Below are 23,156 nucleotides of genomic sequence, written 5' to 3'. Positions count from 1 at the left end.
TGTACCTATGCGTTGCTCGACAGCGAGGACACAGTTTAGGAGATATGTTTAAGAAGGCCTTTCATTCGGCGGCCCTGATGTATAAACCGATGGTGACACGAGGATTGCATGCCTTGAAAGATGCAGCATTGACGCAAGGCAAAGGATTTCTCCTAAATGTCATCATTGACAAACAAAACCCAAAATAAGCACTCTTGAGAGCAGGCAAAACTGTCTTGGGGCAAACGGACAAAGACATTTTGGGCCGACGAGAAACACCTATAAAGGCCCTGGACGCTGTTAAGTCAGGCATTCCTGCTTCCTTAGTGCCACAGTAATGACAAGACAGAAAGAGACGAAGAAGAAAACGCCCGTCCAGAAGCCTTCATACTCCTAAAGCTAGGAAGACTAAGAAAAGAAGAACCGTCGGAGAGTTAGACGTTTTTGATTATTAAATCATAGGAACAGAAATGATGCACCGGGAGTATTGCGCCTGTTCCAAGTCGGAATTGGATCTGTTTGCCATGCCACCCACCATGATGATGATACAAAAATCCCAATTCGTCGAATTTCATCCCGTTTCCTCGTTGACGGATTCAGCTCCCATTGAGTTTGAAATCAATGGACAAACCAACAATTACATCGATCTGAATAGCAGTTACTTGTACTTTAAAGTGAAAGTGATCAAAACAGACGAAACTGCTACAAGAGCCGACGCTAGAGTATCTCCGGTCAACAATTTCATGCATCCCTTGTTTAGTGAAGTGGATTTGTACCTGAATAACAAACTGGTCAGCAGCAGCATGAATACTTATCCTTACTGGGCGTTCCTGGAAAATCTCTTGACGTACGGAAAAGAGACCAAGAACACTCATCTGGATGCTTGCGTGGTATGGAAAGCTGACACAGCAGGTGAGAACACGTTTAACGACACAGCCCTGACAGCAGAGGACGAGCGTCACAATCTAGGTTTTAACGACCATAGAAAGATAATCATGCAAGGACGAAGTTTAGAACTGATGGATTGTTTGCATTTGGACAAGTGGTTGCAAGAGAAGTATTTGCCGAACGGCGTGGATATCCGCCTAAGACTGAATCGTAGCAGTACCGCATTCCATTTGATGGACCATGCCAACGAATACAAAAGCATCATCCAAGAAGCCAGGCTCTACATGTGTCGTGTGGAAATATTACCTAAAGTGGGAACAACATCAGCCACTCTTTGAGCAGAACGACCGCCAAGTATCCGATACGACGCGTGGAAGTGAAAACTTTGACCATTGCCTCTGGACTCCGATCCAAGATCGAAGACCATCTGTTCCAAGGACAGTTACACAAACGTTTAATCGTTGGCCTCGTGAGCAATGCAGCATTCAACGGAGCCCACGATCAAAATCCATTCCAGTGTAAGGACTACAGAGTGTCCAAAATCAAAGTCAGTCGCGACGGCAAGGTCTTCTGTACCGGGCCTTTTGAACCTAACTTTACCCAGAATTACATGAGGTCGTAATTGTCCTTGTACGAAGCCACGGGACAGTCAGGGAACAACACCAGTCGCGGCATTTCGTACGATGATTATACAGGAGGTTACACTTTGTAGGCTTTTGATTTCACTCCAGATCAAGACAGTGACGAGGGACATTTCCACCCTATAAAATCTAGTCAACTGCGTGTGGAACTTCAGTTTGCAGAAGCTCTACCACAAACAGTGAACGTTATCATGTATGCAGAATTCGATAATACCATATAAATCAACAGTTTTAGAGAAGTCATTGTAGGCTATTAGAAGCCATGGGAGACTGTTATCCCTCTTTACATAGTGGATAATCTTTGGACATGGAATGTGATTGGACCGTGGAAGTAGAACCCGAAGACAAAGACGAAAAGGACATAATGATAAAGTCCATATGGCCAGAACAAGAACAGCATTTAGGCTCCTGTTTTGCCAATCACTTGGCAGAAACAATTTCGGAATTGATCAAGAAAGATTAATATGGATGTCAGAACGATCATCCTAGTCAAATTCAACACGATAAATGTCTGATGCTGAGTGGAAAAGAAAAATTGGATGAGTATCTGGAAGAAGCTTGGAGTCTCATCTCCGAAGGAGCCGTGTTGAATCAGTGGTATAAAGGCTTGCGTGAAAATTCATTTCCTTCATTAACGACTCTAGGGATCTATCGCATCTAAGCTCTCTTGGCTCAGAGTGCAGGGACAAAACAAAGAAACAGTTACTTGTCAGACAAATTCAGAGAGAAAGTCAGGATTGAATTGATCACTTATCATTACCGGTGAAGAAAAACAACACAACAAATGGATACCTGGGAACTTACTACCTTTTGAACCACAGTTCGTACACTGCTTCTTGGAATCCTGTCGTGTGTGCTAAAGATGAACTACCTCATCGCAAACCTCAAGACCATCAAGCTTATGTCATCAACACGGACGAGAGTCATCTCCCAGGAACCCACTGGGTAGCCGTCTACTTTCCCCGTGATGGTTATGTAGAGTATTTTGATTCGTATGGATTGCCCCCTTCGGAAGACGATATGAATGACCTTATGAGAAGAAATGCTCAGACAACACGATTCAATAATGTGAAATTACAAGGCACAGATTCCATGGTGTGTTGACAATATTGTGTATCTTTCCTTCATCAACGCAGTCTTGGATATTCTTTAGAACATATAGTGACTTAGTTTGATCGTTACTCCTCTAGAAAAGATAAGAAAGTATATCAATGGTTTTGTGATCATTATGGTTATATTTTGTCTTTAGGTAGAAAACGTAGTGTAATTCAATGGCCCAATGACTTCCAACAGTCTGACTACAGTTCACAACGTTGTCAACCTTGTCCAAAATAGATTGTTATTGAAAACAATATTTGCTGTTTATCGAATTGATAAATTAAAAAAATTGTTAAATATTGGTTGTTAGTTATTTAAATAAAAAATGTGTTTTGAAACAAATGCGTCTGTTGTTTATTTGCTATTTGTATCATGAACCATGCTCTTTGACTTCTCTATATCCCTCAAATCAAACTATTTTAGCCTTCCGACTCTAAACAGTGTCGGGATGTTTTCAATCGCGTCCGCTCTTGAACCATATAAAGCGGGGTATACTCCAGTCTGACCATCCATTGTTAACTCATCCTCCTATGAAGATCTGCTCAAGATTAGCCAAGTTGAACGAAGCTTACGTGAATTTACATCATGTCAGGAAAAGCCTGATACCAAAACCTGCAAAGATTGAGAAGGTCAGAATGTTAAAAGTAACTGAAGACCTGATAGAAGGGCACTTCAGAGAGGATATCAACAAGGAGAAAGAAGAATGGACGGAGAAGTACAGACTTCTGAAGCAGCAGAGAGAGCAACAGCGACATCAGCAGCAGGAACCAGACAGAGGTTTTGTCGACTGCCTTGTCGACACCAAAGAGGTCTTCTCCTCTTTCCGAAGAATCAGACCCTATCCTGTGGGAAAGCCTGCCACCAGACGAGGACGCAATCTTAGATCATAAAAGACTGCCATCACTCCTCGTCCACAAAAAAGTCCTTTTCCGGAGTACCCAATACTCTAAAAAAGAGATACTAATTCAGTTGCCTATGGTATGTAAGTAAGTTACAATAAAAACAGAAGTGCGTCTATAATCACTTTATTTCTCTAACTTTGTTTGAAGTACTTCTATAAGCACTTCGTTTCCATAGCTTATCAAATTTTAATTAATGTTTGTCAGTAAAAAAAAAAGTAATTGAGTGTTTCTTTTAAGTCCTCGCGTTTTTTTTTGTGGTAATATGGGCAATGTGAGTTTTGGTGTCAGATATGTTTTCCTTCACGTCCGTGCTTGACAAATATAATAGGAAACGCTCGTCAGTCTGGCTACCCATCGTTGATCTGTCAGCAGTCAAAAATGAGTAGCAGAATTGCCAAATTTATTGAACACCAAATGCAACTGGAGTATGCCAGGCGGCTCCCGGATGATCTGGCAGTGTAGTCGATCGAAGAGGAAGCCAGGATAGAGGAGGAGGCGAAGAGGAAAAAGAAGAAAGAGAAGGACGAAAAAATCTTATCTCACTTCATGCTGAGCAAAAGTTGTGAGGTAAAGCCTATGGCGAAGACGCTTCCACAGGTAGCACCAGCACCAGCATGACAGCCACAGCCACAACAACCACAACCACAACCTGAGCAACGAAGAGAACAACAGCATCCACGGCTCTGGCACAGACAGCGGGAAGTTTTCAGGGTCCCACAAACTGAAGCTTGGGATTCTGAAGCTAATCATCCCCCTCTGCGATCTCAGCGACACGTATCAATTGGGATAACGATTGGAGTAGGAGATGTGTTTGTGTTGCCCGGTCGAGGAGATGTCATTATTAGTCAGGTGCATCTGTAGTTCCAAAAACAGCCATTTTCAGGGCTAACCAAAGCTCTTGTTTTTGCTTCTTCGCGTGTGTGGATAGTAATTTGTGTTATGTTTTTGTTCCTTCCCCTAAATGGATTGTATATTTGGGGTTTGCTTTTGCTTCTTCGCGTGTGTGGAGAAATAATTTGTGGTCTTTTTTTTTTTTCCTTCTTTGCGTGTGTGGATAGTATATTTGGGGTTTGTTTTTGTTTCTTCGAGTGTGTGGATAGTAATTTGTGTTTTGTTTTTGCTCCTTCCTCTGTGTGGATAGTAATTTGTGTTTTATTTTCTTGCTTCTTCCCGTGTGTGAATAGTATGTTTGTGGTTAGTTATGGCACATTTCAGTGCGTGGATAGTATAGTTTGTTTATTGAGAGTATAATAAGGTTAGTTTCTTCTCTTTCCTATGTGTGGGTAGTAGATAATATGTGACTAGAGAAGTAGATGTTTTCCTTCACGTCCGTGCTTGACAATTATAAATTCAAAGCGTTCGTTGTTCGCGCCATTCTACGGAATAACAAAATAAGATGGTAGCAGCCTCAAATATATTCAACAACTTGGAGGAGAGTTGGTATTCGATGGTAGATGCAGCCTATATGGTGGAAAAGATCGAGCAGGAGTGGAGATACCCAGTTACCAATGACTTTGTGATAAGTCAAATGACCAGTCTCAAAGTTGCAATTAATCTGGCTGAGGGCATGATTGAAGAGGAAGTTAAAACGTTAAGAGGCTTGATTGAACATGAGTATGTAAAAGTTGGTAACTTAAAATAAGTCCTAGATATTGTCATGAAAGTCAGGTGTTTCTTAGAAGATATCCTGTAATGGACAGAGTGTTTTTTTGTAAAATAGAGACTGGAACATACAAAGAAAGCAAAAGAACTGATAAGAAATGTGACGGACATAGAAGTAAAGAAAATTAAAGAAAAATGGAATAAAGAGAGAAAGTAACAAAAGAATATAATGAAAAAGGAGGACTTTGAAAAAATGAATAACAACTGGATGAAGGCAGAGGAAACATTTAGAGCAATGGGCCATCCAGACTGGATTCAAGAGACGATAAAGAAGAAAGGAATGGTTGAACAAGTGAAGAAAATAAAAGCAAACAAGAAGAACCCAAAGGCCCTTTTCAGGGCCACTCATATGCCCGGACAATAATTGCTTTCTTGCCTCAAATTGTTTTTCTGTATGTTGTATGAGTGTTTTTCTATTGTCTATTACTTGTGTTGTCTCTGTCTCTGTCCCACCCAATGATATTACCATGTTAGATTTCCCTTTACGCTATACAATCCCACGATATATTCGCATGTTAAGTTTCCCTTGACGCTATACAGTCCCACGATATTCCCATGTTACATTTCCCTGGACTCTATGTAGTCCCACGATATATTCCCTGTTAATTTTCCATTGACGCTATACAGCTCAACGATATTCGCATGATGATATTGATTTTTGAGTGAGGGGACGATTTCACCTATTCATTACAAGCTGCAATTATCTCCATTCAAATTTACTGCACACATCAATGTATATTTTATACATTAACCGATATTTCTTGTGGCTGTGCAGCTACCGTCGGCTGAACGATTATTTTGGTGACATGTAGATTATATTTCCTAAACAAATCATATGTTTGGTGACTTGTAAATCCACATGGAATAGCGCAACCATCTTTCCTGTGGCCATTTTGAATTTCGCGCTTGATATGGCTGTTACCAACTACCGGTATGTGTCTAAGGTGTACGTGGGTTTGTTCTGGAATGATTTTCATGCAGCAAAATTGCATATTTTAATGAACAGGTGACATCAGACCCACAACATCGTCCATCAGTTTCAACACAGATTTGTGGGGTTGATTTATCGGATTAGCAGTGTGCATGAGAAGCGGGGACTACTTTCTTGTGAAGATAGAGTTCAATTGTCAGTCCAGTTACACAAATGCATGTTCATATTCCCCGTATTAAAAAATAAAACAAAACAGGAACTCAGATCTAATTAATGCATAAACTACTATTGAAATGAATTATTTAGGAAGGTATTTATTATCTGGTATCGACTTAAATGCATAACATGGTTCAGTTGCGACTTGATATAAACGCGTGACATGTTTGAGTTCTGACTTGATACAGGTGAAAAACATGGTTGACTTTAGACTTGAAACAGCAGATATCTTGGTTGGTTTCAGGCTTCACAAAGATCTATAAACGTAGAGTCGTTTAGGTAATGACTTGAGTGTAGGACGGTAGTGAATCTACTAAGCGCTCTGGTGTTCATATTTGTAGAAATAGCTATACTTTTTTAAGATTTCAAAAAGGGAGTAACAGAGTAAAGGACGGAGTCTTCCATGTTTCTACTAGTTTCAAATCGCTTTACTCCGATATTAAAGAAGTAGAAGCCGATTATTACAACTGTGATAAATATTGGGCAAAAAAGTAATGCAACCAGCCAATAAAATCAAAGCTCAATAGGCACCTTTTTTTCCTATAGGAATAAAAAGGTTAACCGTTATACATTTTCGGTTGCTTCAAGTCGTTAGCAATCGTAGACTAAATGCTTTAAAACTCTCCTCACGTTACTACTCATGAAATGTATAGCACGTACATCAGAATTACAACTTTATTACTCGTAAAATATATCGTTTATCAGAATTAAAACTTTATTACTCGAAATGTCTCCTAAGTCGGACATAGAGCTTTAATACTCGTGAAATGTGTCGTACATCAGAATTATAACTTTATTCGCATTATTGAAAATTATTTTCTATATAAACTAACACGTACGTATTAAGTCTGACCCGGGTATCTAGTGGTCTCTACAGCTCTGGGTTTTACCAATCACTGCCATCTCACTTCTGGTGGTTTGGGTTCGAATCAGTTTATAATCATTCCGTACCTAAGTCGTTTCGTACCAAGTAGAAATTGGTCTTTTCGTAATCAAGGTGATGGTCGTTTCATACCCAATGGCCAATTCGTACCCATTATTGTACACTTTCAAATATACCTTATTGCCCTAAGTTGAAATAATTGAATACGTTTTTTAATCGTTTAAATCGGCAAACGTTGCCATATTCCTTGGTGTCATGCAGTAATGATTAACATGGCTGAACAAGCTAGTAGCATAGTTGAAATTCTCTATGCTTTTAACATAATCATTCTAAATATAATGCACATAAATACTCGCACAGAGAGAGAGAGAGAGAGAGAGAGAGAGAGAGAGAGAGAGAGAGAGAGAGTTTAACTCGGCACTGCATTTTATATATATTTAATTCAGTATTTTAGATCTGACATGTTATGTAACCTACTGAAAAAATTTATTCATGCTTGGATCCTACCAGTAATAAAATTTGTATAATGCAGCAAACATGATTTCCCCAGAATAGAATGGTGAAATTGCAATCAATTGAGTAAATGAGGAAGACAGTAATACGAAAATCTAGCACAATGATGGTTTCTTTATAAAAGGTACTAACAACATTATTTCAGATCGTACATTCTATAGTTTTATTAAATAGATGTTGAACACATTTGATGGCGTAGCTAAAGATGATACGCTATTTAGCAAAAGGTTAATCAGAATTACTATATGCATTTTTGTTTTAGGATTTAAAAAATAAGAACAGTAATCAGTATAGTGATAACAAATTATTGATGGTGCAATAATGCGAATTACCTTGTCAGTCAATTCTCAGGCCGTATGTGCTGCTGCAACTTTTCAGTAGTTCTGAGGACATGACACCGTTCTGGTACTCTTCCCACAAGTGTTTTCTTTAATAATTTTAATAAAAAAATGTTTTTGGATGCCAGTTGAATCCGTGTAACATTTGCAGTGGTTTCTTCTTATAAGAGGCTAACTAGCACATATAATGGAAGACTGGCTTTGCCCGTTTTTTCAACAATGCTTCATCTTTTAATCAATATCATATTTTGTCCCGTTACATACAACTGATATAAAACGCCATATGTTTTCATGTAAGCGACAGGAGTACACTATTATTTATCAACACGTGTTCTCGGCGAATTATCCAAAGATAATCACTTGTCACCAATCCAATGCCTGAAATCAAATACTTTGATATATAACAGCTTGAAATCTGTAGGAAATATCATTTTATATGATCTTAGTGGTTATATTTGTACTTCGATGTGTGCAATAAACAACTATATCATTTGGTTAGGAAACTATCATGACACTGGGTACGAAAGATTCATTCGAGTATGAAACGACTTGGGTACAGAACGACTTTGGCACGGAATGATCTGTTTGCAGTTTTATGGTATCAATTGGTTTTATGTTTGCTCATCAACTGATCATATTCCTAAGAAATTGTCCAATCTATTATTGCATTAAGTTTCTCACTATGATAGTTGCTATCAGCATGGAGAGGGATTGCTGCCTATGCTGACATTTTAATTCAGTCATTACATTTTCTATTAGTATATGCTTTATATTCTATTTTCCACTATACTTGTATGAATTTTCCCCAATTTTATGGGATGCAAGTCTTTAGATTGTGTCTTTACATCTGCCAATATTTATTAAGTTTGTTAAGTATGTTATTACAATTTTGCAATTTCGTGTTATCCGATTCCGTATGAGTAGTCCTATATGTGTTTATATCACAGACGTTGCCATTCCGTATGAGTAGTTATATGTGTAGTGCTTATATTACACACGTTGTTATTCCTAGTTGTGTCCATCTAACTCTAAATTTTCTCTTAGCGAATGACAGATTTCATTATATAACATTATGGTAAAAACGTACACATACTAATATATACAATATGGTACAATGACCGTTGCATATTTGCTGTTAGCATGACGCGTGATTCAATAATGTCCCATTATGGCAACAGAGGGTATCGTGATATTCGCGGATCAGTTATAGTATGCATCGGTATAATTAAAAGAACTGAACTAACGATCCGGCCTATCGTGTCCCGAGCGCAACTTAATATCCACGGGCGAAGGCTTGTGATAATGTCACCATAATGTTACAAATTAATTATCAGGTCAATTGAAAAATCAAACATTTTGTAAAGGTTTAACACAAGTGTTAAAACTTCAAGTAATAAATGTTGATAAATGTACTTAGCTATTAGCATATCTCTCTCTCTCTCTCTGTGGCCTTTTTCATATATATATATATATATATATATATATATATATATATATATATATATATATATATATATATATATTCCGGGACATATATTATCAAGATAGACCCTTGATACACCAAATGATCCGCATGACAACAATACTAATCAACAACATTCTAGGCATTGTTTTGTCCGAACCGTACGATTTTTAAAAAATAAGTCTTCGCAAGCCATGCAAGACAGCCATATAACTTGATGTACTCATACATACTCTATACTATATACATCCATGCAAGGGTAATATAACTTGATGTATACATACATACGCTATACTATATACAGTCATGCGAGAAGCCATATAACTTGATGTACTCATACATACTCTATACTATATACATCCATGCAAGGGTAATATAACTTGATGTGCTCATACATACTCTCTACTGTATACAGCCATGCAAGACAGCCATATAACTTGATGTAATCATGCATACTGTATACCATATACAGCCATGCAAGACAGCCAAATAACTTGATGTACTCATACGTACTCTATACTATTACAGGATTCTCGAGAAGGACTTCCCTCTTGGCATGCTGAGCGCGTATTTTACCAGCTACTTACACTTTGCAGTGACAGTGAGTTAGGTAGATTAATATCTAGGTCATGCGTAACACGTTAATCGGTACATGCAATTACCACCATGACGGCCTATCCTGCGCGTCGTATAATTCTGTGCTACGTCATTTCTTTAAACATTTTATCACGTGGTGGGGGTAGAAAATCAAATTTGTGTCAACAAAAAACGATCTTACTTTAGTTAAGGAAAGTGATATTCATAAAGTGTGCAAAACAATCCCACATTTCTACTCCAAATGCATATGAAAATGTGATTTCCATATGTCAGCATGAAGACCCCCTCCATTCCCTTCTTGAACTAGTAACCCAAAAAAACTATTTAATATTTATCTTTAGAATCATAAAAATAAATACATTATTTAAAAGATAGAAATGTTTCCCTTAAAACAATATTGCATCTTTAGACCACGTTTCTAATTGTTCTCATTCAACTACTTTATCGTCTGTTATCTAACTTGTCAACTTGCCGATCGAACAGATTATCAAGTCTGTCTCTAAATGCTGAAGTATTTGTTCCCCATAAACGAGGCGATGCAAACAATACATACTATTCATTGTTGTTTCTTTTCAACATAATAGCTTATTTGAACTTTTTACCAATTTATTATACAAGATCGGTTTCGTTTGCTTAATATCTCTTGCCATTTAGTGAATTTTGCAAAACCAGCTATAAACCTGACCTAATTCCTCGGCTGAAATGCTGCCAGAAAAAGTCCAAAGTAATGCATTTCATTGCCATAGCCCGATGCACAAACATTACATATTTTGAAAGCCATGCGCCGACATATCGCGAGTCACGAAAACACAAGGGTAGTATCCCGTGTTTCCAAAATTATCATTATTCTGATCCGACTATTCTGGTGACAATTGCCTCATTTCAAATGGTAAGCATTGCAGTATTTTTTTTTTCGTCGATCGGTCGAATTCGGTATGAGTTTTCCTTCCATATTGGTGACGGAAAACTTGCATGTGCAGAAAAGCCCGACAGCGGTGTAAAATTACTGTGGTATATGACTGAATATCTTTTTGGATCCTGTTTTATTGTCCCTACCCCAAAAAGAAACCCTGCGAAATTCACCCATCCCACACCCTGAATTTGACGTGAACAAATAGAAGATACGTGACACATTATCGATCTTGCAAATAGAATGAGACAATAGAACCTCAGATGAAATATTTTACTGGTATAACACGATAATGTGTTAAATGAACAAGCCGAATCAAGGTTAATGTATTACACTATTGATGAGGTATGTCAATCGTGTTAGACGAAAGTTAGCCACCAAACCTTTCTTTGTTCTTTTCAATCCATGAGTCTGCCTTTTGCCATATTTTCATATTTCACCAGCTACGTGTTGTCCGACGTCACCATTATTCTATTCAGGTAGACGCTTTGCGTAGGCTCATTTAAGATCTTTGACTTACTGTTAATCTCAAAGTGAAGAGCAAATTTATTTCTGCAATACGGGCCCCAGGTGTCATAGTGGTCTGGGGCGCTCGCTTTTACAGATCACAAAGATATCAACTATGTGTGAGTTTAAGTCTCAGGTTCGGCAGCATGGGGATGTGAGAAAGCTTGCAGTAGTTTCTCGTGGGCTGTGTGGTTCTTTCTAGGATTTTTACGAGTTCCTCCACCAGATATACTGGCCGTCATGTATAGCCTATCATGTGCTGAATTTTGAACTACATGTTAAGAAAGGTTACTGCGACTCTGTTTGAATAATAATGTAGGCTCTGTCAAAAAATTACTTTTAATTGATTCCTTTCAGTTGAGCCCCATTCTAATCAATAACTGTATTTGATTATACTGACCTTTAGCAAAGGCAAACTATGCATTACTTCTAAAGAACGCAACTAAGCAGTCCACATACTATTATATTTGCACTAAATAATATGTTTCTTACACTTTACATGACACTGTAGACTGTTGTTCTATTTGTAAAGCACATAGTGACAAATATGTATTGTACATTTTGGAAGGATGCAGAGGAAATGATTTATAGGGACAGTATGACGAACATGCACAAAAATCAATGCTAAATTTGCTACGGACAAAATCCCTCATACATCGGAATTGGTGATGCTTACTGATGAATAAAGGATATAGGGGACAGGTCTTGAGTGTTTCATGCAGATTCAAAAATATTATCTGGCAGTAGATTTTCCGACCTATATATACAATTTGGTAGAAAAAGCGGAGTAGTAATACCATTATTAATGTAGTCATTGTCATAATCATCGTCATTTGATGTGATTTCATTATAGCTGTAGCATCAGCGGGGGCAGTATCAGTATCAGTTGTTTTTATGACGGTGGAGGTTTTTGGATGTGAAGGAAGGAAGAAAAAGGGGAGAAGGAGGATTTCAACCCATACTGGTTGTATCTGATGGACAGACGGAGAGAAAGATAGGTACAGGTACTGGTCTTCTTGAGGTCAAATAAATAACTGAAAGGCATATATATTAACTTTGGAGTTTTGGAGTTTTGGTGTGACAATTTGACCCCTAATTCATTCTTTCCACTTTATCATATTTTCTGTACATTGTCTGCCTTTGATTCGCTTGAACAAACCACATGAAAGAGGTAGACGTATTATAAGAGAAACATAATTTAGTCGGATAAGGTAACTCATTCACGACTTAGCTCGTTGTTGTATGCATATGCCATTATCTGCTGTGTTTGTTTGGTTTGTTTATAGCAACTTGATTTTGCACAGGGAGCGTATAAGAAATACATGGTGTAAACTAAGGAAGATTGGATTTTGAGGGATTTATATAAACTTTGTAAGTATCAGTCTTTTTGATATGATTATAAAATTACACAAATACACACTTATATTGTCTTTGTTTAGGGCAATTATCTATCTAGGCAACGTATTGTGCAGGTATCGATCTAGCTAAACTCATACACGTGTTTACAATTATAGGAATTTATATATAATCACTGTATAATGTGCTAGTGGAATTACAGTACTGTCACAGTAATTTATTTTATGGTAATGACACATGTGCATAACATGTTTGAGTTCAGAAAAACTTGAGTGTAGGACGGTGTCTGATAAGCACTATGGTGCATACATTTGTTGAAATGCAAATAATATTTTTGAAGACTTTGTGTTTTTTGAGCGGACAAGGAAAAACGGAGTAAGGGACCCCTCCATCAATACCAGTCTGACAATAAAGCCTCTAGGTGTTCGTACATTCAGCCACTTACACGTAAGTATGCTCTTTTCATCGTCCATAATCAAATACGTCCTATTTCTCAATGAAATAAGTTATGCACCAACATAGAGCGGGTCCTGTTCATAAACGAACCCTCTAGATATATTGACAAACCACACTAAGAACAACGGATGACAGACGCACGGGCATACCATGAACTTAGTTGACTTCCACCTGGTAAACTAAAACAAATGCGTTAATACTCTTTCTCGCTTTGTTTGCAAAGCAATAGTATATGGTGTTTATAAATGTATATGCACCATGCATTTATTTTGGATGTTGCTGGTTTGAAGTTTATTGCCACTTTATAGCACAAGATAAGTTATACATGGCGGCCTGTATCAAGGATTTTGGAAAAACCTCGATAAGGACTATCGAACCACGGAAAGTTACTGGCAGCTTTCTCACATATCCAAATTAGCCAGCCTGACACCTATGCGGTCAGACGTGAGATGGTGGTGATCTATAAAGATGGACGCTTTTGTCCACTCGTCAACTTGCGTCCCCAATAATTTTGGTATTCTATAATAGTAAATATTAATTTATGCCTAAGACATTTTTCTTTCACAGACAAGGCGATATCCCTTCCATAATTTGTAAACGTAATATTAGTTATTCCTTGCTATTGACTGGACGTTTGCTTTCTATTTTTTGCAGACCGGGCCTAACTAACATCGTCACTGTATTAGGTTGACAACTCACTTCACCTAAATCAATACGTTTGTATCGACATTCCATTGAAAGGACACGATGGCCACTGTAAGATCACAAGAACCTATTTGCAGAATAGTCAACGATAGGATTCTGGAACTAGAAACGGAAGGTATGTAATAGATAAGTCACATATAACAACCAGATGATTTTTTTTATAACACATCAATACGTATATCATATCATCAATGTTTCAATAATCCTAAATTTAGATAGCATAGTTCTGTCTGATTTGTTACTTAATGTCTAATGTAAGCAATTACATTTTTCAGCAAATGTCCATATACGGTGCGTGGGAGAACAATATCCGTTTACAACAGTGGTCCGACTGTACGATGGATATAAAATGATAATTAAACTCAGCAAAATGACAGTTAATATCTGATTATTGTTTGATACCATTTGAACTGTCTTATACTTTGATTGCTAAAATGTGCCACACGTAGTTTAATACAATTTGAACTGTCTTATGTTATGACTGTTAAAATGTGTCACACGTAGTTTAATACATTTAACTGTCGTATATTATGAATGTTAAACTGTGCCACAAAGGCAGAATTCCATTTGCACAAGCAAAATCGGCAGGAAAATGATTATATTTGTGTTGAAATGTTGCTTTTAGCATCACCATAAATACAAAGTTAAAACCAAACCAGACAGGTATTCACTTTATTCAGTTCTCAATGACCGAATACAGTGTCGTAGTCCCATAGTGTAACTTTTCCATTCAATCATGCAACGCGAAAATGGGGTTTGTTGGTGTGACATGATATGCCATAGGTTTATTGGCTACTGTAACAGGTTTTCATGGTGTATATATATATATATAATGATTCACCCTAATTGTTAGACATAGATAGCATGATCCACCCTAATGGTTAGACACGGATTGCATCATCCAACCTAATAGTTAGATTCAGATAACTAGGTTCACGCTAATGGTTAGCCTGAATGAAGTAGCATTTAGAAGCAACCTTTTATTTCACCACAAGGTCCTTTATAACATCACACATTGAAATTAAACAGTGTGTACAAAAGAACAAAACAAACGAACGTGTTTGCATGATAATAAAAACAAATATACTCACATGTTTTCCCAATCCTACCTGAGATGATACAATAGGGACAAAATTAATTTTAAAATTAAGTATAATTATCAAATTAACTGAGAAAATAATGAAGAATACCCAAAGGAGTTCTTGCGCCCTAAAAGGTCTGACGCCAGAGACCACTGCCCCTCCCCCACCCCCGCCGTTTGTACGCTGCTAGTGTTATGTGTTGTTTCCAAAAATGAGTGCACATTATTGTGCCCTGCTCAAAAAGACCATGTTGTCTGATATTTCTAAATGTGCTGTTATAAACTTTAGTGATAATTACAGTACGCGCTGTTTTAATTACCTTGTTATCTGATTGTTCCATAAATGAGTGAAAAGTATTGTGTGCCCCGCACAAATGATCGTGTTGTCTGGTGTTTCCAAATATGAGTGAAATTGTTTTGTGCCCTGATTAAAAGAATGTTGTCTAATGTTTTTAAAATACGTATTAAAAATTATTGTGTGCTCTCTTTTAAAGACAGTTTTGTTTTATGTTAATAAAAATAGTGAAAATTACTGTGTGCTCTGTTTTTTTTTTTAAATAAAAAACCCCTGATATTTCTAAATATGAGCGACAATTACTGTGTTCCCTGTTTAAAAGACCGTGTTGTCTGACGTTTCTAAAAATGAACGATACTTACCGTGTCCAGTTTAAAAGATTGTTGTCTGTTGTTTCCAGTACTGAGTGAAAATTACATTGTGCCCTGTTTAAAAGACTGTTGTCTTATGTTCCCAGTACTGAGTGAAAATTACATTGTGCCCTGTTTAAAAGACTATGTTGTCTAATGTTTAATGTCTAATAAGGACTGTGCTGTCTGATTTTTTAAAAATGAGTGAAAATTATCGTGTGTCTGTTGTAAAAACCGTGTTGCTTGATGTTCAAGATACGTTGAATGCTGGTAAAATGATTGCTGTGTAAAATATCTTCTTTGAACATTGTACTTTTTAACATACTAAATAGGACAGTCACAATGACTTGATGCATTACAAAAAATGCAAAGATTTGTAATTTCTGTAATACAATCAAAGTATGGTAAGACATAATTTCTACAGATTTGTTCATATGAATTGGTCGTAAAATCCAAACCTAATTTAAAACGTGAATTTCGAAAAGCTCTCATTCAACCGATTAAGAGTTTGGCTAACATATTTACGTTCTGCAATTGCACTTCGGAAAATTGCATTGTTATACATACGGTGTCCACGACATGTACTTTAAATCTGTGTATACTGTGTCCACGACATGTACTTTAAATCTGTGCATACAGTGTCCGTGACATGGACTTTAGAGCTGTGCATACAGTGTCTGTGACATGGACGCTATATAACTGTGTATACTGTGTCCGTGACATGGACGCTATATAACTGTGCATACAGTGTCCGTGACATGGACGCTATATAACTGTGTATACTGTGTCCGTGACATGGACGCTATATAACTGTGTATACTGTGTCCGTGACATGGACTTATATATCTGCATACGTTGTCCGTGACATGGACTTTAGAGCTGTGCATACAGTGTCTGTGACATGGACGCTATATAACTGTGTATACTGTGTCCGTGACATGGACGCTATATAACTGTGCATACAGTGTCCGTGACATGGACGCTATATAACTGTGTATACTGTGTCCGTGACATGGACGCTATATAACTGTGTATACTGTGTCCGTGACATGGACTTATATATCTGCATACGTTGTCCGTGACATGGAATTTATAACTGTGTATACAGTGTCAGTGACATTGGCTTTAGAACTGTGCATACAGTGCCAGTGACAGGGGCTTTAGTACTGTGTATACAGTGTCAGTGAAAAGGGCTTTACAACAGTGTATACAGTGTCAATGACATGAACTTTGCAAATGTGTTTACAGTGCCAATTATATAGGCTTTAGACCTGTGTATACATTATCAGTGACAGGGGCTTTAGAATTGTGTATACAGTGTCAGTGACAGGGGCTTTAGCACTTTGTGTACAGTGTCAAAGACAGGGCTTTTGAACATAGGCACTTGTCAGCCACATACCTCAATATGTCACACAATCCTCATCTGTTAACTTTACATCTCCCATTGCATTGCATGCAGGAATCAGTCCCACGATATATTCCCTGTTAATTTTCCATTGACGCTATACAGCTCAACGATATTCGCATGATGATATTGATTTTTGAGTGAGGGGACGATTTCACCTATTCATTACAAGCTGCAATTATCTCCATTCAAATTTGGCTGCACACATCAATGTATATTTTATACATTAACCGATATTTCTCGTGGCTGTGCAGCTACCGTCGGCTGAACGATTATTTTGGTGACATGTAGATTATATTTCCTTAACAAATCATATGTTTGGTGACTTGTAAATCCACATGGAATAGCGCAACCATCTTTCCTGTGGCCATTTTGAATTTCGCGCTTGATATGGCTGTTACCAACTACCGGTATGTGTCTAAGGTGTACGTGGGTTTGTTCTGGAATGATTTGCATGCAGCAAAATTGCATATTTTAATGAACAGGTGACATCAGACCCGCAACATCGTCCATCAGTTTCAACACAGATTTGTGGGGTTGATTTATCGGATTAGCAGTGTGCATGAGAAGAGGGGACTACTTTCTTGTGAAGATAGAGTTCAATTGTCAGTCCAGTTACACAAATGCATGTTCATATTCCCCGTATTAAAAAATAAAACAAAACAGGAACTCAGATCTAATTAATGTATAAACTACTATTGAAATGAATTATTTAGGAAGGTATTTATTATCTGGTATCGACTTAAATGGATAACATGGTTCAGTTGCGACTTGATATAAACGCGTGACATGTTTGAGTTCTGACTTGATACAGGTGAAAAACATGGTTGACTTTAGACTTGAAACAGCAGATATCTTGGTTGGTTTCAGGCTTCACAAAGATCTATAAACGTAGAGTCGTTTAGGTAATGACTTGAGTGTAGGACGGTAGTGAATCTACTAAGCGCTCTGGTGTTCATATTTGTAGAAATAGCTATACTTTTTTAAGATTTCAAAAAGGGAGTAACAGAGTAAAGGACGGAGTCTTCCATGTTTCTACTAGTTTCAAATCGCTTTACTCCGATATTAAAGAAGTAGAAGCCGATTATGACAACTATGCTAAATATTGGGCAAAAATTAATGCAACCAACCAATAAAATCAAAGCTCAATAGGCACCTTTTTTTCCTATAGGAATAAAAAGGTCAACCGTTATACATTTTCGGTTGCTTCAAGTCGTTAGCAATCGTAGACTAAATGCTTTAAAACTCTCCTCACGTTACTACTCATGAAATGTATAGCACGTACATCAGAATTACAACTTTATTACTCGTAAAATATATCGTTTATCAGAATTAAAACTGTATTACTCGAAATGTCTCCTAAGTTGGACATAGAGCTTTAATACTCGTGAAATGTGTCGTACATCAGAATTACAACTTTATTCGCATTATTGAAAATTATTTTCTATATAAACTAACACGTACATATTAAGTCTGACCCGGGTATCTAGTGGTCTCTACAGCTCTGGGTTTTACCAATCACTGCCATCTCACTTCTGGTGGTTTGGGTTTGAGTCGGTTTATAATCATTCCGTACCTAAGTCGTTTCGTACCAAGTAGAAATTGGTCGTTTCGTAATCAAGGTGATGGTCGTTTCATACCCAATGGTCAATTCGTACCCATTATTGTACACTTTCAAATATACCTTATTGTCCTAAGTTGAAATAATTGAATACGTTTTTTAATCGTTTAAATCGGCAAACGTTGCCATATTCCTTGGTGTCATGCAGTAATGATTAACATGGCTGAACAAGCTAGTAGCATAGTTGAAATTCTCTATGCTTTTAACATAATCATTCTAAATATAATGCACATAAATACTCGCACAGAGAGAGAGAGAGAGAGAGAGAGAGAGAGAGAGTTTAACTCGGCACTGCATTTTATATATATTTAATTCAGTATTTTAGATCTGACATGTTATGTAACCTACTGAAAAAATTTATTCATGCTTGGATCCTACCAGTAATAAAATTTGTATAATGCAGCAAACATGATTTCCCCAGAATAGAATGGTAAAATTGCAATCAATTGATTAAATGAGGAAGACAGTAATACGAAAATCTAGCACAATGATGGTTTCTTTATAAAAGGTACTAACAACATTATTTCAGATCGTACATTCTATAGTTTTATTAAATATATGTTGAATACATTTGATGGCGTAGCTAAAGATGATACGCTATTTAGCAAAAGGTTAATCAGAATTACTATATGAATTTTTGTTTTAGGATTTAAAAAAATAAGAACAGTAATCAGTATAGTGATAACAAATTATTGATGGTGCAATAATGCGAATTACCTTGTCAGTCAATTCTCAGGTCGTATGTGCTGCTGCAGCTTTTCAGTAGTTTTGAGGACATGACACCGTTCTGGTACTCTTCCCACAAGTGTTTTCTTTAATAATTTTAATAAAAAAATGTTTTTGGATGCCAGTTGAATCCGTGTAACATTTGCAGTAGTTTCTTCTTACAAGAGGCTAACTAGCACATATAATGGAAGACTGGCTTTGCCCGTTTTTAAAACAATGCTTCATCTTTTAATCAATATCATATTTTGTCCTGTTACATACAACTGATATAAAACGCCATATGTTTTCATGTAAGCGACAGGAGTACACTATTATATATCAACACGTGTTCTCGGCGAATTATCCAAAGATAATCACTTGTCACCAATCCAATGCCTGAAATCAAATACTTTGATATATAACAGCTTGAAATCTGTAGGAAATATCATTTTATATGATCTTAGTGGTTATATTTGTACTTCGATGTGTGCAATAAACAACTATATCATTTGGTTAGGAAACTATCATGACACTGGGTACGAAAGATTCATTCGAGTATGAAACGACTTGGGTACAGAACGACTTTGGCACGGAATGATCTGTTTGCAATTTTATGGTATCAATTGGTTTTATGTTTGCTCATCAACTGATCATATTCCTAAGGAATTGTCCAATCTATTATTGCATTAAGTTTCTCACTATGATAGTTGCTATCAGCATGGAGAGGGATTGCTGCCTATGCTGACATTTTAATTCAGTCATTACATTTTCTATTAGTATATGCTTTATATTCTATTTTCCACTATACTTGTATGAATTTTCCCCAATTTTATGGGATGCAAGTCTTTAGATTGTGTCTTTACATCTGCCAATATTTATTAAGTTTGTTAAGTATGTTATTACAATTTTGCAATTTCGTGTTATCCAATTCCGTATGAGTAGTCCTATATGTGTTTATATCACAGACGTTGCCATTCCGTATGAGTAGTTATATGTGTAGTGCTTATATTACACACGTTGTTATTCCTAGTTGTGTCCATCTAACTCTAAATTTTCTCTTAGCGAATGACAGATTTCATTATATAACATTATGGTAAAAACGTACACATACTAATATATACAATATGGTACAATGACCGTTGCATATTTGCTGTTAGCATGACGCGTGATTCAATAATGTCCCATTATGGCAACAGAGGGTATCGTGATATTCGCGGATCAGTTATAGTATGCATCGATATAATTAAAAGAACTGAACTAACGATCTGGCCTATCGTGTCCCGAGCGCAACTTAATATCCACGGGCGAAGGCTTGTGATAATGTCACCATAATGTTACAAATTAATTATCAGGTCAATTGAAAAATCAAACATTTTGTAAAGGTTTAACACAAGTGTTAAAACTTCAAGTAATAAATGTTGATAAATGTACTTAGCTATTAGCATATCTCTCTCTCTCTCTCTGTGGCCTTTTTCATATATATATATATATATATATATATATATATATATATATATATATATATATATTCCGGGACATATATTATCAAGATAGACCCTTGATACACCAAATGATCCGCATGACAACAATACTAATCAACAACATTCTAGGCATTGTTTTGTCCGAACCGTACGATTTTTAAAAAATAAGTCTTCGCAAGCCATGCAAGACAGCCATATAACTTGATGTACTCATACATACTCTATACTATATACATCCATGCAAGGGTAATATAACTTGATGTATACATACATACGCTATACTATATACAGTCATGCGAGAAGCCATATAACTTGATGTACTCATACATACTCTATACTATATACATCCATGCAAGGGTAATATAACTTGATGTGCTCATACATACTCTCTACTGTATACAGCCATGCAAGACAGCCATATAACTTGATGTACTCGTACCTACTCGGTACTATATAAGGCCATACAAGACAGCCATATAACTTGATGTAATCATGCATACTGTATACCATATACAGCCATGCAAGACAGCCAAATAACTTGATGTACTCATATGTACTCTATACTATTACAGGATTCTCGAGAAGGACTTCCCTCTTGGCATGCTGAGCGCGTATTTTACCAGCTACTTACACTTTGCAGTGACAGTGAGTTAGGTAGATTAATATCTAGATCATGCGTAACACGTTAATCGGTACATGCAATTACCACCATGACGGCCTATCCTGCGCGTCGTATAATTCTGTGCTACGTCATTTCTTTAAACATTTTATCACGTGGTGGGGGTAGAAAATCAAATTTGTGTCAACAAAAAACGATCTTACTTTAGTTAAGGAAAGTGATATTCATAAAGTGTGCAAAACAATCCCACATTTCTACTCCAAATGCATATGAAAATGTGATTTCCATATGTCAGCATGAAGACCCCCTCCATTCCCTTCTTGAACTAGTAACCCAGAAAAACTATTTAATATTTATCTTTAGAATCATAAAAATAAATACATTATTTAAAAGATAGAAATGTTTCCCTTAAAACAATATTGCATCTTTAGACCACGTTTCTAATTGTTCTCATTCAACTACTTTATCGTCTGTTATCTAACTTGTCAACTTGCCGATCGAACAGATTATCAAGTCTGTCTCTAAATGCTGAAGTATTTGTTCCCCATAAACGAGGCGATGCAAACAATACATACTATTCATTGTTGTTTCTTTTCAACATAATAGCTTATTTGAACTTTTTACCAATTTATTATACAAGATCGGTTTCATTTGCTTAATATCTCTTGCCATTTAGTGAATTTTGCAAAACCAGCTATAAACCTGACCTAATTCCTCGGCTGAAATGCTGCCAGAAAAAGTCCAAAGTAATGCATTTCATTGCCGTAGCCCGATGCACAAACATTACATATTTTGAAAGCCATGTGCCGACATATCGCGAGTCACGAAAACACAAGGGTAGTATCCCGTGTTTCCAAAATTATCATTATTCTGATCCGACTATTCTGGTGACAATTGCCTCATTTCAAATGGTAAGCATTGCAGTATTTTTTTTTTCGTCGATCGGTCGAATTCGGTATGAGTTTTCCTTCCATATTGGTGACGGAAAACTTACATGTGCAGAAAAGCCCAACAGCGGTGTAAAATTACTGTGGTATATGACTGAATATCTTTTTGGATCCTGTTTTATTGTCCCTACCCCAAAAAGAAACCCTGCGAAACTCACCCATCCCACACCCTGAATTTGACGTGAACAAATAGAAGATACGTGACACATTATCGATCTTGCAAATAGAATGAGACAATAGAACCTCAGATGAAATATTTTACTGGTATAACACGATAATGTGTTAAATGAACAAGCCGAATCAAAGTTAATGTATTACACTATTGATGAGGTATGTCAGTCGTGTTAGACGAAAGTTAGCCACCAAACCTTTCTTTGTTCTTTTCAATCCATGAGTCTGCCTTTTGCCATATTTTCATATTTCACCAGCTACGTGTTGTCCGACGTCACCATTATTCTATTCAGGTAGACGCTTTGCGTAGGCTCATTTAAGATCTTTGACTTACTGTTAATCTCAAAGTGAAGAGCAAATTTATTTCTGCAATACGGGCCCCAGGTGTCATAGTGGTCTGGGGCGCTCGCTTTTACAGATCACAAAGATATCAACTG

General features: G+C 36.8%; 1 protein-coding gene across 1 annotated transcript in view; it reads left to right on the top strand.

Annotated features, from left to right (window-relative positions):
• Positions 1 to 12,202: 12,202 nt before the first annotated feature.
• LOC149784486 (uncharacterized) overlaps positions 12,203 to 23,156 on the top strand; it is a 113,537-nt gene continuing 102,583 nt past the window's right edge. Inside the window, exons 1-2 of the mRNA XM_089932569.1 lie at positions 12,203 to 13,330; positions 13,994 to 14,159. The gene's annotated coding sequence lies outside the window, so the exon portion shown is untranslated. The remainder of the gene's footprint in view (positions 13,331 to 13,993; positions 14,160 to 23,156) is intronic.

The sequence above is a fragment of the Sinohyriopsis cumingii genome, chromosome 14, assembly GCF_028554795.1.
Source record: "Sinohyriopsis cumingii isolate HCF-2022 chromosome 14, ASM2855479v2, whole genome shotgun sequence".
NCBI classification, from domain to species: domain Eukaryota; kingdom Metazoa; phylum Mollusca; class Bivalvia; order Unionida; family Unionidae; genus Sinohyriopsis; species Sinohyriopsis cumingii.
This window is presented reverse-complemented; position numbering and strand designations above follow the sequence as displayed.